Source organism: Schistosoma haematobium, chromosome 5 (assembly GCF_000699445.3).
Source record: "Schistosoma haematobium chromosome 5, whole genome shotgun sequence".
In the NCBI taxonomy this organism is placed as follows: Eukaryota; Metazoa; Platyhelminthes; class Trematoda; order Strigeidida; family Schistosomatidae; genus Schistosoma; species Schistosoma haematobium.
Window position 1 is genome coordinate 20986171 of NC_067200.1, and position 14933 is coordinate 21001103.

The following is a 14933-nucleotide window of genomic DNA, read 5'->3' on the forward strand; positions in this document are numbered from 1 at the left end:
CTCTGAGATATGAATCACTATATTTCAAACATACTTTGTTTATATACTAGTCAAGCATACCACAGCGTACCATAAAAATAGAAAACAACATTTTGTACAATATTCAACAAGTGAACAGATATCGACCAATAGGAAATGCCCATTTAAAGTCCAAGGACACCATTGAACTTAACATGATAATTATTGGTCTGTTCCTGCGCATCCACAACACTTCCCTTTTTTTGAAGATCCGGAGTTGATATCCGGATTTTGAAATTTTCTGGGTTCATCCTCCCCACGAAATAACGTTGGGTACTCATATTTCCAAGTTAGAATTAATTTGACTTTATTTAACACATAATTGTCAGATTGAACAGGGAGTCACTGAAAGTGATTAAATAGTGGGGAACAATGTCGCTTGATATGAGGTCACCAACGTTTGATTCTTCTGGAACATTGTCACGGGATTTGTTGAAAATCTCATTTGTAAACAGTTGATCACTGCGATAATCAACATCTATCAAAATTGTATTAGATTTCTGATCATCATTTAATGCATTTAACACATTTTCTGGTACAAAAGATCTAGATAATAAGATTCGTCAGAATCTCCTGTTGTTGAATGATGAGGACCATTTGAAACAGCTGGATTCAGTGTACCGCACGATTTGTTCCCTGTTCCGTTGTGGGCGGGTACTGCAATTAATTTATGAGCATTTAATAAGAGATCCTCCTGTGAGCTGGGTACATCACTGTCTGTACACGTTTCAGGAACAGTGGGATTTGAACCCACGACAGGGAACGTTTCGGAATTTGACATTTCTGGACAACTGGGCGGACCATGAATAACTGTCTCGTTTACATCACTGGTCGTCCGGGATTCACAGAGGCTTTTATAAACAGCTTCATATGTTCTGCAATTGTTTTCCAGCTCAGTCTGCAGATGAGAAATGAATTTACCAACTTCTGTTGCACCTCCGAAACATGGAACATTTACCAACAGTGTGCGTAAATTTTCTAAAAAATTTAACTGGCTATTTTTGAAGCACTGCTGTTGTTGCTCAAGTAGAAGCTGTAATCGATCGGAAAAGGTAGTCATTTTTTTTCAGCACCTGCAATGAAAATTAACTGTAGGAATAATGACCAATGTTGCTCAAGGACGCTGGTGACAATCTGGATGCTGATTGGTCGAAACAATTAACCTGAATCTCGTCCAATTACAAGGTTCAAAATTTTTCTCCATCCCCGTCGCCAATTGTTATGACTGATGTGACTGCAGGTCTTGATACGCAGCGTTTATATCGATCGGATACAGTGACGCGTAAAACACGTACGGACGGCCTAGAGTCTCTATTGGTCTCGCTTCCCTGTCTAGCCCAGTTAGTTGAAGTCCAGAACACAAGTCACAACCTCTGAGATATGAATCACTATATTTCAAACATACTTTGTTTATATACTAGTCAAGCATACCACAGCGTACCATAAAAATAGAAAACAACATTTTGTACAATATTCAACAAGTGAACAGATATCGACCAATAGGAAATGCCCATTTAAAGTCCAAGGACACCATTGAACTTAACATGATAATTATTGGTCTGTTCCTGCGCATCCACAACACTTCCCCTTTTTTGAAGATCCGGAGTTGATATCCGGATTTTGAAATTTTCTGGGTTCATCCTCCCCACGAAATAACGTTGGGTCCTCATATTTCCAAGTTAGAATTAATTTGACTTTATTTAACACATAATTGTCAGATTGAACAGGGAGTCACTGAAAGTGATTAAATAGTGGGGAACAATGTCGCTTGATATGAGGTCACCAACGTTTGATTCTTCTGGAACATTGTCACGGGATTTGTTGAAAATCTCATTTGTAAACAGTTGATCACTGCGATAATCAACATCTATCAAAATTGTATTAGATTTCTGATCATCATTTAATGCATTTAACACATTTTCTGGTACAAAAGATCTAGATAATAAGATTCGTCAGAATCTCCTGTTGTTGAATGATGAGGACCATTTGAAACAGCTGGATTCAGTGTACCGCACGATTTGTTCCCTGTTCCGTTGTGGGCGGGTACTGCAATTAATTTATGAGCATTTAATAAGAGATCCTCCTGTGAGCTGGGTACATCACTGTCTGTACACGTTTCAGGAACAGTGGGATTTGAACCCACGACAGGGAACGTTTCGGAATTTGACATTTCTGGACAACTGGGCGGACCATGAATAACTGTCTCGTTTACATCACTGGTCGTCCGGGATTCACAGAGGCTTTTATAAACAGCTTCATATGTTCTGCAATTGTTTTCCAGCTCAGTCTGCAGATGAGAAATGAATTTACCAACTTCTGTTGCACCTCCGAAACATGGAACATTTACCAACAGTGTGCGTAAATTTTCTAAAAAATTTAACTGGCTATTTTTGAAGCACTGCTGTTGTTGCTCAAGTAGAAGCTGTAATCGATCGGAAAAGGTAGTCATTTTTTTTCAGCACCTGCAATGAAAATTAACTGTAGGAATAATGACCAATGTTGCTCAAGGACGCTGGTGACAATCTGGATGCTGATTGGTCGAAACAATTAACCTGAATCTCGTCCAATTACAAGGTTCAAAATTTTTCTCCATCCCCGTCGCCAATTGTTATGACTGATGTGACTGCAGGTCTTGATACGCAGCGTTTATATCGATCGGTTACAGTGACGCGTAAAACACGTACGGACGGCCTAGAGTCTCTATTGGTCTCGCTTCCCTGTCTAGCCCAGTTAGTTGAAGTCCAGAACACAAGTCACAACCTCTGAGATATGAATCACTATATTTCAAACATACTTTGTTTATATACTAGTCAAGCATACCACAGCGTACCATAAAAATAGAAAACAACATTTTGTACAATATTCAACAAGTGAACAGATATCGACCAATAGGAAATGCCCATTTAAAGTCCAAGGACACCATTGAACTTAACATGATAATTATTGGTCTGTTCCTGCGCATCCACAACACTTCCCCTTTTTTGAAGATCCGGAGTTGATATCCGGATTTTGAAATTTTCTGGGTTCATCCTCCCCACGAAATAACGTTGGGTACTCATATTTCCAAGTTAGAATTAATTTGACTTTATTTAACACATAATTGTCAGATTGAACAGGGAGTCACTGAAAGTGATTAAATAGTGGGGAACAATGTCGCTTGATATGAGGTCACCAACGTTTGATTCTTCTGGAACATTGTCACGGGATTTGTTGAAAATCTCATTTGTAAACAGTTGATCACTGCGATAATCAACATCTATCAAAATTGTATTAGATTTCTGATCATCATTTAATGCATTTAACACATTTTCTGGTACAAAAAGATCTAGATAATAAGATTCGTCAGAATCTCCTGTTGTTGAATGATGAGGACCATTTGAAACAGCTGGATTCAGTGTACCGCACGATTTGTTCCCTGTTCCGTTGTGGGCGGGTACTGCAATTAATTTATGAGCATTTAATAAGAGATCCTCCTGTGAGCTGGGTACATCACTGTCTGTACACGTTTCAGGAACAGTGGGATTTGAACCCACGACAGGGAACGTTTCGGAATTTGACATTTCTGGACAACTGGGCGGACCATGAATAACTGTCTCGTTTACATCACTGGTCGTCCGGGATTCACAGAGGCTTTTATAAACAGCTTCATATGTTCTGCAATTGTTTTCCAGCTCAGTCTGCAGATGAGAAATGAATTTACCAACTTCTGTTGCACCTCCGAAACATGGAACATTTACCAACAGTGTGCGTAAATTTTCTAAAAAATTTAACTGGCTATTTTTGAAGCACTGCTGTTGTTGCTCAAGTAGAAGCTGTAATCGATCGGAAAAGGTAGTCTTTTTTTTTCAGCACCTGCAATGAAAATTAACTGTAGGAATAATGACCAATGTTGCTCAAGGACGCTGGTGACAATCTGGATGCTGATTGGTCGAAACAATTAACCTGAATCTCGTCCAATTACAAGGTTCAAAATTTTTCTCCATCCCCGTCGCCAATTGTTATGACTGATGTGACTGCAGGTCTTGATACGCAGCGTTTATATCGATCGGTTACAGTGACGCGTAAAACACGTACGGACGGCCTAGAGTCTCTATTGGTCTCGCTTCCCTGTCTAGCCCAGTTAGTTGAAGTCCAGAACACAAGTCACAACCTCTGAGATATGAATCACTATATTTCAAACATACTTTGTTTATATACTAGTCAAGCATACCACAGCGTACCATAAAAATAGAAAACAACATTTTGTACAATATTCAACAAGTGAACAGATATCGACCAATAGGAAATGCCCATTTAAAGTCCAAGGACACCATTGAACTTAACATGATAATTATTGGTCTGTTCCTGCGCATCCACAACACTTCCCTTTTTTTGAAGATCCGGAGTTGATATCCGGATTTTGAAATTTTCTGGGTTCATCCTCCCCACGAAATAACGTTGGGTCCTCATATTTCCAAGTTAGAATTAATTTGACTTTATTTAACACATAATTGTCAGATTGAACAGGGGAGTCACTGAAAGTGATTAAATAGTGGGGAACAATGTCGCTTGATATGAGGTCACCAACGTTTGATTCTTCTGGAACATTGTCACGGGATTTGTTGAAAATCTCATTTGTAAACAGTTGATCACTGCGATAATCAACATCTATCAAAATTGTATTAGATTTCTGATCATCATTTAATGCATTTAACACATTTTCTGGTACAAAAGATCTAGATAATAAGATTCGTCAGAATCTCCTGTTGTTGAATGATGAGGACCATTTGAAACAGCTGGATTCAGTGTACCGCACGATTTGTTCCCTGTTCCGTTGTGGGCGGGTACTGCAATTAATTTATGAGCATTTAATAAGAGATCCTCCTGTGAGCTGGGTACATCACTGTCTGTACACGTTTCAGGAACAGTGGGATTTGAACCCACGACAGGGAACGTTTCGGAATTTGACATTTCTGGACAACTGGGCGGACCATGAATAACTGTCTCGTTTACATCACTGGTCGTCCGGGATTCACAGAGGCTTTTATAAACAGCTTCATATGTTCTGCAATTGTTTTCCAGCTCAGTCTGCAGATGAGAAATGAATTTACCAACTTCTGTTGCACCTCCGAAACATGGAACATTTACCAACAGTGTGCGTAAATTTTCTAAAAAATTTAACTGGCTATTTTTGAAGCACTGCTGTTGTTGCTCAAGTAGAAGCTGTAATCGATCGGAAAAGGTAGTCATTTTTTTCAGCACCTGCAATGAAAATTAACTGTAGGAATAATGACCAATGTTGCTCAAGGACGCTGGTGACAATCTGGATGCTGATTGGTCGAAACAATTAACCTGAATCTCGTCCAATTACAAGGTTCAAAATTTTTCTCCATCCCCGTCGCCAATTGTTATGACTGATGTGACTGCAGGTCTTGATACGCAGCGTTTATATCGATCGGTTACAGTGACGCGTAAAACACGTACGGACGGCCTAGAGTCTCTATTGGTCTCGCTTCCCTGTCTAGCCCAGTTAGTTGAAGTCCAGAACACAAGTCACAACCTCTGAGATATGAATCACTATATTTCAAACATACTTTGTTTATATACTAGTCAAGCATACCACAGCGTACCATAAAAATAGAAAACAACATTTTGTACAATATTCAACAAGTGAACAGATATCGACCAATAGGAAATGCCCATTTAAAGTCCAAGGACACCATTGAACTTAACATGATAATTATTGGTCTGTTCCTGCGCATCCACAACACTTCCCCTTTTTTTGAAGATCCGGAGTTGATATCCGGATTTTGAAATTTTCTGGGTTCATCCTCCCCACGAAATAACGTTGGGTACTCATATTTCCAAGTTAGAATTAATTTGACTTTATTTAACACATAATTGTCAGATTGAACAGGGAGTCACTGAAAGTGATTAAATAGTGGGGAACAATGTCGCTTGATATGAGGTCACCAACGTTTGATTCTTCTGGAACATTGTCACGGGATTTGTTGAAAATCTCATTTGTAAACAGTTGATCACTGCGATAATCAACATCTATCAAAATTGTATTAGATTTCTGATCATCATTTAATGCATTTAACACATTTTCTGGTACAAAAAGATCTAGATAATAAGATTCGTCAGAATCTCCTGTTGTTGAATGATGAGGACCATTTGAAACAGCTGGATTCAGTGTACCGCACGATTTGTTCCCTGTTCCGTTGTGGGCGGGTACTGCAATTAATTTATGAGCATTTAATAAGAGATCCTCCTGTGAGCTGGGTACATCACTGTCTGTACACGTTTCAGGAACAGTGGGATTTGAACCCACGACAGGGAACGTTTCGGAATTTGACATTTCTGGACAACTGGGCGGACCATGAATAACTGTCTCGTTTACATCACTGGTCGTCCGGGATTCACAGAGGCTTTTATAAACAGCTTCATATGTTCTGCAATTGTTTTCCAGCTCAGTCTGCAGATGAGAAATGAATTTACCAACTTCTGTTGCACCTCCGAAACATGGAACATTTACCAACAGTGTGCGTAAATTTTCTAAAAAATTTAACTGGCTATTTTTGAAGCACTGCTGTTGTTGCTCAAGTAGAAGCTGTAATCGATCGGAAAAGGTAGTCATTTTTTTCAGCACCTGCAATGAAAATTAACTGTAGGAATAATGACCAATGTTGCTCAAGGACGCTGGTGACAATCTGGATGCTGATTGGTCGAAACAATTAACCTGAATCTCGTCCAATTACAAGGTTCAAAATTTTTCTCCATCCCCGTCGCCAATTGTTATGACTGATGTGACTTCAGGTCTTGATACGCAGCGTTTATATCGATCGGTTACAGTGACGCGTAAAACACGTACGGACGGCCTAGAGTCTCTATTGGTCTCGCTTCCCTGTCTAGCCCAGTTAGTTGAAGTCCAGAACACAAGTCACAACCTCTGAGATATGAATCACTATATTTCAAACATACTTTGTTTATATACTAGTCAAGCATACCACAGCGTACCATAAAAATAGAAAACAACATTTTGTACAATATTCAACAAGTGAACAGATATCGACCAATAGGAAATGCCCATTTAAAGTCCAAGGACACCATTGAACTTAACATGATAATTATTGGTCTGTTCCTGCGCATCCACAACACTTCCCCTTTTTTTGAAGATCCGGAGTTGATATCCGGATTTTGAAATTTTCTGGGTTCATCCTCCCCCACGAAATAACGTTGGGTACTCATATTTCCAAGTTAGAATTAATTTGACTTTATTTAACACATAATTGTCAGATTGAACAGGGGAGTCACTGAAAGTGATTAAATAGTGGGGAACAATGTCGCTTGATATGAGGTCACCAACGTTTGATTCTTCTGGAACATTGTCACGGGATTTGTTGAAAATCTCATTTGTAAACAGTTGATCACTGCGATAATCAACATCTATCAAAATTGTATTAGATTTCTGATCATCATTTAATGCATTTAACACATTTTCTGGTACAAAAGATCTAGATAATAAGATTCGTCAGAATCTCCTGTTGTTGAATGATGAGGACCATTTGAAACAGCTGGATTCAGTGTACCGCACGATTTGTTCCCTGTTCCGTTGTGGGCGGGTACTGCAATTAATTTATGAGCATTTAATAAGAGATCCTCCTGTGAGCTGGGTACATCACTGTCTGTACATGTTTCAGGAACAGTGGGATTTGAACCCACGACAGGGAACGTTTCGGAATTTGACATTTCTGGACAACTGGGCGGACCATGAATAACTGTCTCGTTTACATCACTGGTCGTCCGGGATTCACAGAGGCTTTTATAAACAGCTTCATATGTTCTGCAATTGTTTTCCAGCTCAGTCTGCAGATGAGAAATGAATTTACCAACTTCTGTTGCACCTCCGAAACATGGAACATTTACCAACAGTGTGCGTAAATTTTCTAAAAAATTTAACTGGCTATTTTTGAAGCACTGCTGTTGTTGCTCAAGTAGAAGCTGTAATCGATCGGAAAAGGTAGTCATTTTTTTTTCAGCACCTGCAATGAAAATTAACTGTAGGAATAATGACCAATGTTGCTCAAGGACGCTGGTGACAATCTGGATGCTGATTGGTCGAAACAATTAACCTGAATCTCGTCCAATTACAAGGTTCAAAATTTTTCTCCATCCCCGTCGCCAATTGTTATGACTGATGTGACTTCAGGTCTTGATACGCAGCGTTTATATCGATCGGTTACAGTGACGCGTAAAACACGTACGGACGGCCTAGAGTCTCTATTGGTCTCGCTTCCCTGTCTAGCCCAGTTAGTTGAAGTCCAGAACACAAGTCACAACCTCTGAGATATGAATCACTATATTTCAAACATACTTTGTTTATATACTAGTCAAGCATACCACAGCGTACCATAAAAATAGAAAACAACATTTTGTACAATATTCAACAAGTGAACAGATATCGACCAATAGGAAATGCCCATTTAAAGTCCAAGGACACCATTGAACTTAACATGATAATTATTGGTCTGTTCCTGCGCATCCACAACAACTTGTAGTTCAAAATGTATGCTGTAGTGTTAATGAACAAATATATTGTTGCATTGACAGCTGATTGACAGCTGTCAATGTGACATTGTTTTGATTTGATTGGTTAAAATAAAAATATCACAAACTGTTTTGATTGGATTTTAAAGTTTATTCTGTCACATTATTTCATCATCGTATATTTTGAAATTCCAACCACTGATCAAAGCTTTAGCTATTCTATTCATATCAAAAAAGAAACAGATATGTTCTTATTATTCACGTAGAAACTGAACCGAATATACTGCATGATGTAGGTTGAAGTTGTCAAGGATTGTAATAAAAGAATGACATAGAGTTGTAAAAACAACAGCGATAACTGTAGCACTAGTGTAATAATATTTTTCAATACTTAAGGCGAAGACTGATTTCCACGTCTATGTTCAAACACATGAATAAAGCAATGTGATGAGACAATGTATAATGTACACTGTATTGACGCCAGTTATTAAAGGTTCACCAATAAATAAACGTTGACACCTTAGTAAATGAACAGTACATACAATTAAATATTTCATGAACGATTTTCTGGTTGATAAAATGTAGAAGGGTGTTGTTTAGTTTGACAAAATCACCATGAATAGAACAATAGGGGGTCACAGATTGTACAGAATCATGAAGTATGGAAGAATGTTATCCAGTTATCTGGCATTCATTAGGAACATGTTAAAATGACAATAGTTCAATGAGAAGTGTTGATTGCATATTTCATAACAATGATGGGATAAATGGTCCACTTTACAAATGATCACTACTACATTCCTAAAAACAAACTGAAATTAAAACAAGTAGTTTGCCTGTCAATGTATAGAAGGTCTTGCTTCAGTTATGAATAAAAATGTCGTATGCTATTAAGTAAGCCAGAATTACAAAACTTCAACACAGCCTTCCTTCAAGATTCCAACAAACTCAACGAAATGAAGATAGCTCTTAACAAGAAGTCTCAAGCCTTACAGAATCGACTGAAGGAAGAAGAATCTACCATGAAGTTTAACTGGAAATGCATCGAATATCCATAACGTTCAACGTGTCAGGAGGCTCCACGCCGCAAGAAGTATCATCATGAGGTAAGAATATTCAAAGAACCACTGGACAAGATAAAAAAACGAAGAAAAAAAAGACGGCAATTGAAAACAGCCGAATAATAGCAGAGAATGTCGAAACATAAGCTGCGTATAGAGAGGCAGACAAGCAAGTGAGGAAGAGCACTAAAGTCGACAAAACGAATAACATGGAAGAACCAGCAACAACGGCAGGAGAGCTGCAGAAGAAAAAAATATGAAACAACTATATGGTACAACGAACAAATACAGATGTAGACAACTAGTGTAGCAGCAGCTTCCAGTTGATGTGTAACTTAGGTAATGACTATTGAAAGGGATAGAATATACGTTACGAACATCACCAAACTACATCACGAGATAAGCTCTATCCTGTAATCTTGAAAGGAAGAGGAATGGAGAAAGGTCAAAAAGAATACATTGCATCGGCAAATAGAAGCAGGTATGAAATGGATGGATAACAACTGAAAATAGCTAGAAAGGATTGTCCAGGACATGGTTAGATAGGGAGTGCTAGTGGGTGGAATGTGCTGCTCCACAAGGATCAACAGGCGGAGGAAAACAAGTGTGTTAGTAAGTATTCACTGACTCACACACATCCACACGAGATTTTGACATCATCTAGCGATGTGACCACAACATTTAACAGACAAATACTAAACCATTCAAAATTGTTTCTTAATCGTTTCACATTTGTAGTCTACTTATTTCATCTTCATAAATTAAATCATTCGGGATTTTAAAGTACAAAATTGAAGTATAGCAAAGTATAATAGTAAACAATTGAAACACTTACAATCAACATAAAATCGTAGTTTATGTATTTAGTACATCGAGAGCGTTTCAGCTCTCTTCCTTCTGATGATCAATTGGATTTTAAAGACCATCACAACTCGACTCATGCACAGAATGCAATACTCGAGTTACGTCTGATCGTGTGGTCAGAAACTATCTGCAACGACCTATTATAGGATTCTTCAAACTAGATGGAGAGCCGGCACTCACATCAGAAATCAACATGAGAAGAGAAAAGGGGGCAGACCGAAGAACACGAAGCTCTGAAAAAAGAAGTCAAACACCGGACGAGTGAACAAATGAATGAATATCACTTGGCGACAGCTAAAAATACAATTCGACTTCAGACGTGGTTCGAGACAGTGGGTCAATATTTAATATTCCACGAAGGGTAACAATGTGCACATAAATATATAACTGTGTAAAGACAACTACAAACAAGTCTTCATCACAAGACTGAAGCTCAGATGAGTACAACGAATAGCTTATTGCACTCACTGACACTCACACATCTAAACGAGATTTGCGAGTCATCTAGCAATTTGTTCATAACATTAAGCATACAAATACTAAATCATTCGAAATTGTTTCTCGCTCCTTCCATAATCATAGCTTACTTAATTGGTCTTCATGTATTAGGTTACTTGCCACTTTAAAGTATAATAATTTGCACGTTTGGCTTTGTGGATAATTGATCAAATCGATTCCGTGTAGTAAGCAGCTGAAGATGCATCACGAAATTAAAATTAATCCACGTCACTCTGCTTGACCGATTCTTCTTGCTTCATTCAATCTCGAGTGTTGATCGAAATTTCAGTTGATTGACATACCCGAGATCAGTTTGCTTGCATGTTGACATTTGGCTCGCTTTTCCAATGATATAGAGTTGTTTGTGATAAAATTTGGAAAAGTGTTGTTTAAATTGACGAAATCACCATGAATAGAAGGGTAGTGGGTCACAGATTGTACAGAATTGTAGTGACTCACATTTATCACGAGAACACGACTGGTTTAATAAAAACAATTATTATTATAACAAACTGTACCAGTGCTTGTTTTAGTGTGCTTTTGTTTGACTGTGCTAATGACAGCTATTTTGTGCTTCCATTCTTATACTTACACTTTTTGATTGTAACTTCGCGCGAATTCGGTTACCTTCTGTAACCAAGCTTGTATCCTGGCACGATCTCGGTATCCTTTCGATGCCACGAGATCGCCAGCGAATACATCTCGATTTGATCCATTAACTGTCTTCTGATATTTGGCTTCTCGGAGATTTTATGGATTTATTTGGTTACGTCCAACCTTCGCCTTCTGATTTATTTGGCACATGTTTCTTTGTAGCGGTGTTCATAGTTAATCTCAACTCGACACCACGCTACAATTGGTGATCCCAAAGTTTGGAACACGCCTCAACATCTGGTCAAATCTTCCAAAGAAGCCAATTCGGTGAGTCTGTGATTTATCTATCCACCTCTGTCGTATATTTTCATATTTTTTAATATTTAATATACACGACATGACGGATAACGATAAGAATAGTATTAATATAATAGACTCACATGTACGTGTACCGAATCCTTGTTACTTTTTATTCGCGTGACGATGAATTCCACGCTTTATTCGAGAAATTTTCCCCTATTAACTATTCTTCTCGCTGACCCGGCTGCTTGGTACGGAATGCATACGCACGAGCATATCCATCTACCACCCAGCACCAAATGGTTAAGTAAACGGTTTCACTGCCAACTTAAAATGCTCTACGAGAACACGAAAACGGCAACTGGCACGAAACCTTACCGCTCGTTCTTTTAGCGATCAGAACGAGCTCAAAGGCAGATATCCAATGTTCCGCCCCTGAACTGTCATTCTTGGATATATTGATCACTGGAACAGACACAGTGAAACTGGAAACTCTGGTATATAGGAAACCGACCAATACAGATCAAATCCTCAACTACGATTGCAACAACCCAAGAACTCACGAGATCATCTGCGTACACACTTTGTTCAAGAGGGCGAGGACACACTGCAGCGCACTGACAGCACGCAAAAATGAAGAGAAATGCCTGAAGAACGTACTTCAACAGAACGGCTACCCAAACAAACTCATCAAAAAATACCAACCGCACGTAGCATCAGAACCCAAGTCAAGCAGAGAAATCAACAAAAGGATCACCTTTTCATACACACAAGAAATATCAGAAACCGCAACGAGAATGACGGTTGTCTCCACTCGTGTTTTTGTTCAGTACAAAGGTGCAAAAAACGAGTGTCCACTGACCGAAATACACTAGACAAAATATAAACAAGTAACACAACGAACAATCGATGATCACCGTTATGAAACTGAAATCACGCATCACTATCTCGCTCTCCATCTTCAAATAGCACGAAAATGAGTAGAGATGTTTCACAGATGTACAGTTTTCAATTGGCCATATCAATCTGCAAAGCTGTACAATCGTATGGATAGGTGATTTATTAGGCATATAGTAATCTGTGATAAAATGGAAGAGTTTTACAAAGTTATCAAAGATAATCAGACTCAGTGGAGTTTAGGTCGAGCAAAAGTATAGGATGTGGCATTGAGAAATCTACATCTAGTCGAAATAACCAATTGTTCTTACGTGAAAACGCGCATTGGATTAACAGAATTCAAGTAGATGTGATGCTTTTTGTAATATTCAAACGCATAATCGTGACTGAATCGTCAATCCACAGTTCTTATCCTAAACAAATTCTTTTGAGGATGTAAGTAGAAAATCTATATTTTATACATGGAACGTTGAAAATTTAGTTTGGTAAATGTGAACGATTACTGTTAATAAGTTAGTTTGTTTGAATGCCATTGTCCGGAAATGTTTGTCGGAATATATTCAGAACATCATCTGTTGAGAGTTCAGCACATGTTCGTCTGACTCTGCATGATGTAGAATTGAATAAAGTCCTCTCTCTACTCAGATCACTCATTGATACAATGACAGTGTAATCCGGTTAATGTTTATGATTTATGACAATTGTCATTGACCTATATTCTCGTTGAAATGAGCTACTGGACTTCTGTTTTGTGTATCAATACGATAGAGTATATCCACCGACATTGTCACGCTACTTCTTTGTTTGAACATGTGTAGGTGTAATCGCACGTTGGGTCAGCTCAAATTCATCAACTTCTAAACGTTTTCCATGGTTAACTTCCATGCTAAATGAACTGACCACAAATATTTGTATATATTGGTTAGAAATAAATGATACTGTAGTAGACACCGTTCTCCATTGGCGAACTTGGAATGATATTTATAAGAGTTTGAAGTGATTCTGTGTGAAGTGTCAAGTTGCAAACAATGAAATGATCAAACGAAAGAGGCGCATGAGATGCATGTTGGAAGAATTGAATTTAGTCCGTGTTGTCAATAATAATGTGACTGGTATGTTTGCGGTCAGTTGTTTAGTAGCAACAACAATGTGACTCAAAAAATGTGTATAAATTGGTCCTGCGTCCATCTCGATTAAAGTATGTTTGATTAGCATAACCTATGACAAGACAAAATCACTACTCAACGGTTTCCCCATACTTCATTTCTCTGAAAAATGCCTCCTCAATTGCATGTATTTTATGAAGATGTTTTTGAATTGTCTAACATATCTCTCCTACATCACAAGCTACTGTGTGTGAGTGAATAATTCAACTGAATGTTAGACCACAAACAGACTGACTTGACTTCAAATTGATCAGGTGATATCCAAACGAATATTTGGATTCGAATAGAACAACAAGAATAAACCTAGGCTAGTGCTGGCAGAAATAACAATGATAAACATGATGATAGCAGTAATAATGAAAGACTTTACAAGCATATTCGAAAGGTTGAATACTCACATGCTGAATAGTGAGAACGTTTTCAATTCTTTTAATTTACGAAATCCAATTTCAATAAAATCGACAGACATATCATGGACGTTTAATTTCCTGAATAATTTGGTCCACTTCATTCGACTGTTCAATATTAATCAATATTCGATTCAAGCACAGACCTAATCAGCAGTAAAGTATATCCATCCACAACTTCAAGTGATGATGATTTTGTCTATCTTAGTTTCATATGTCGTGACACGAAAGGAAGAATTGTGTGACAGGCATTTATGTGTGAGTTATTCACAGCAAGGCAATATCGACAACCAAATACTTGAAGACAGACGGAATGGCTTTTAACAATCTTGTGTCAGTTGTTTGGGTAACTACACTTGATTCAACGTTCTCTGTTTACTATTCATCTCGATGTACTTTGAGGCATCAACACAATGGCCGATATCAAGCAGGTGAGGGCTGTTCCGATGTCATAATATCGAGTGGTAAGCAGATGTTTAGAAACCACGAAATGTTGGGAATTCAGGTTTTCTGACACATCTCTTGTTCTTGCTTTAGTAGAATTTACAAATGGAAAGAGTTGTATAAAATCTATATGTATTGTCAACCTCGTTTCACAG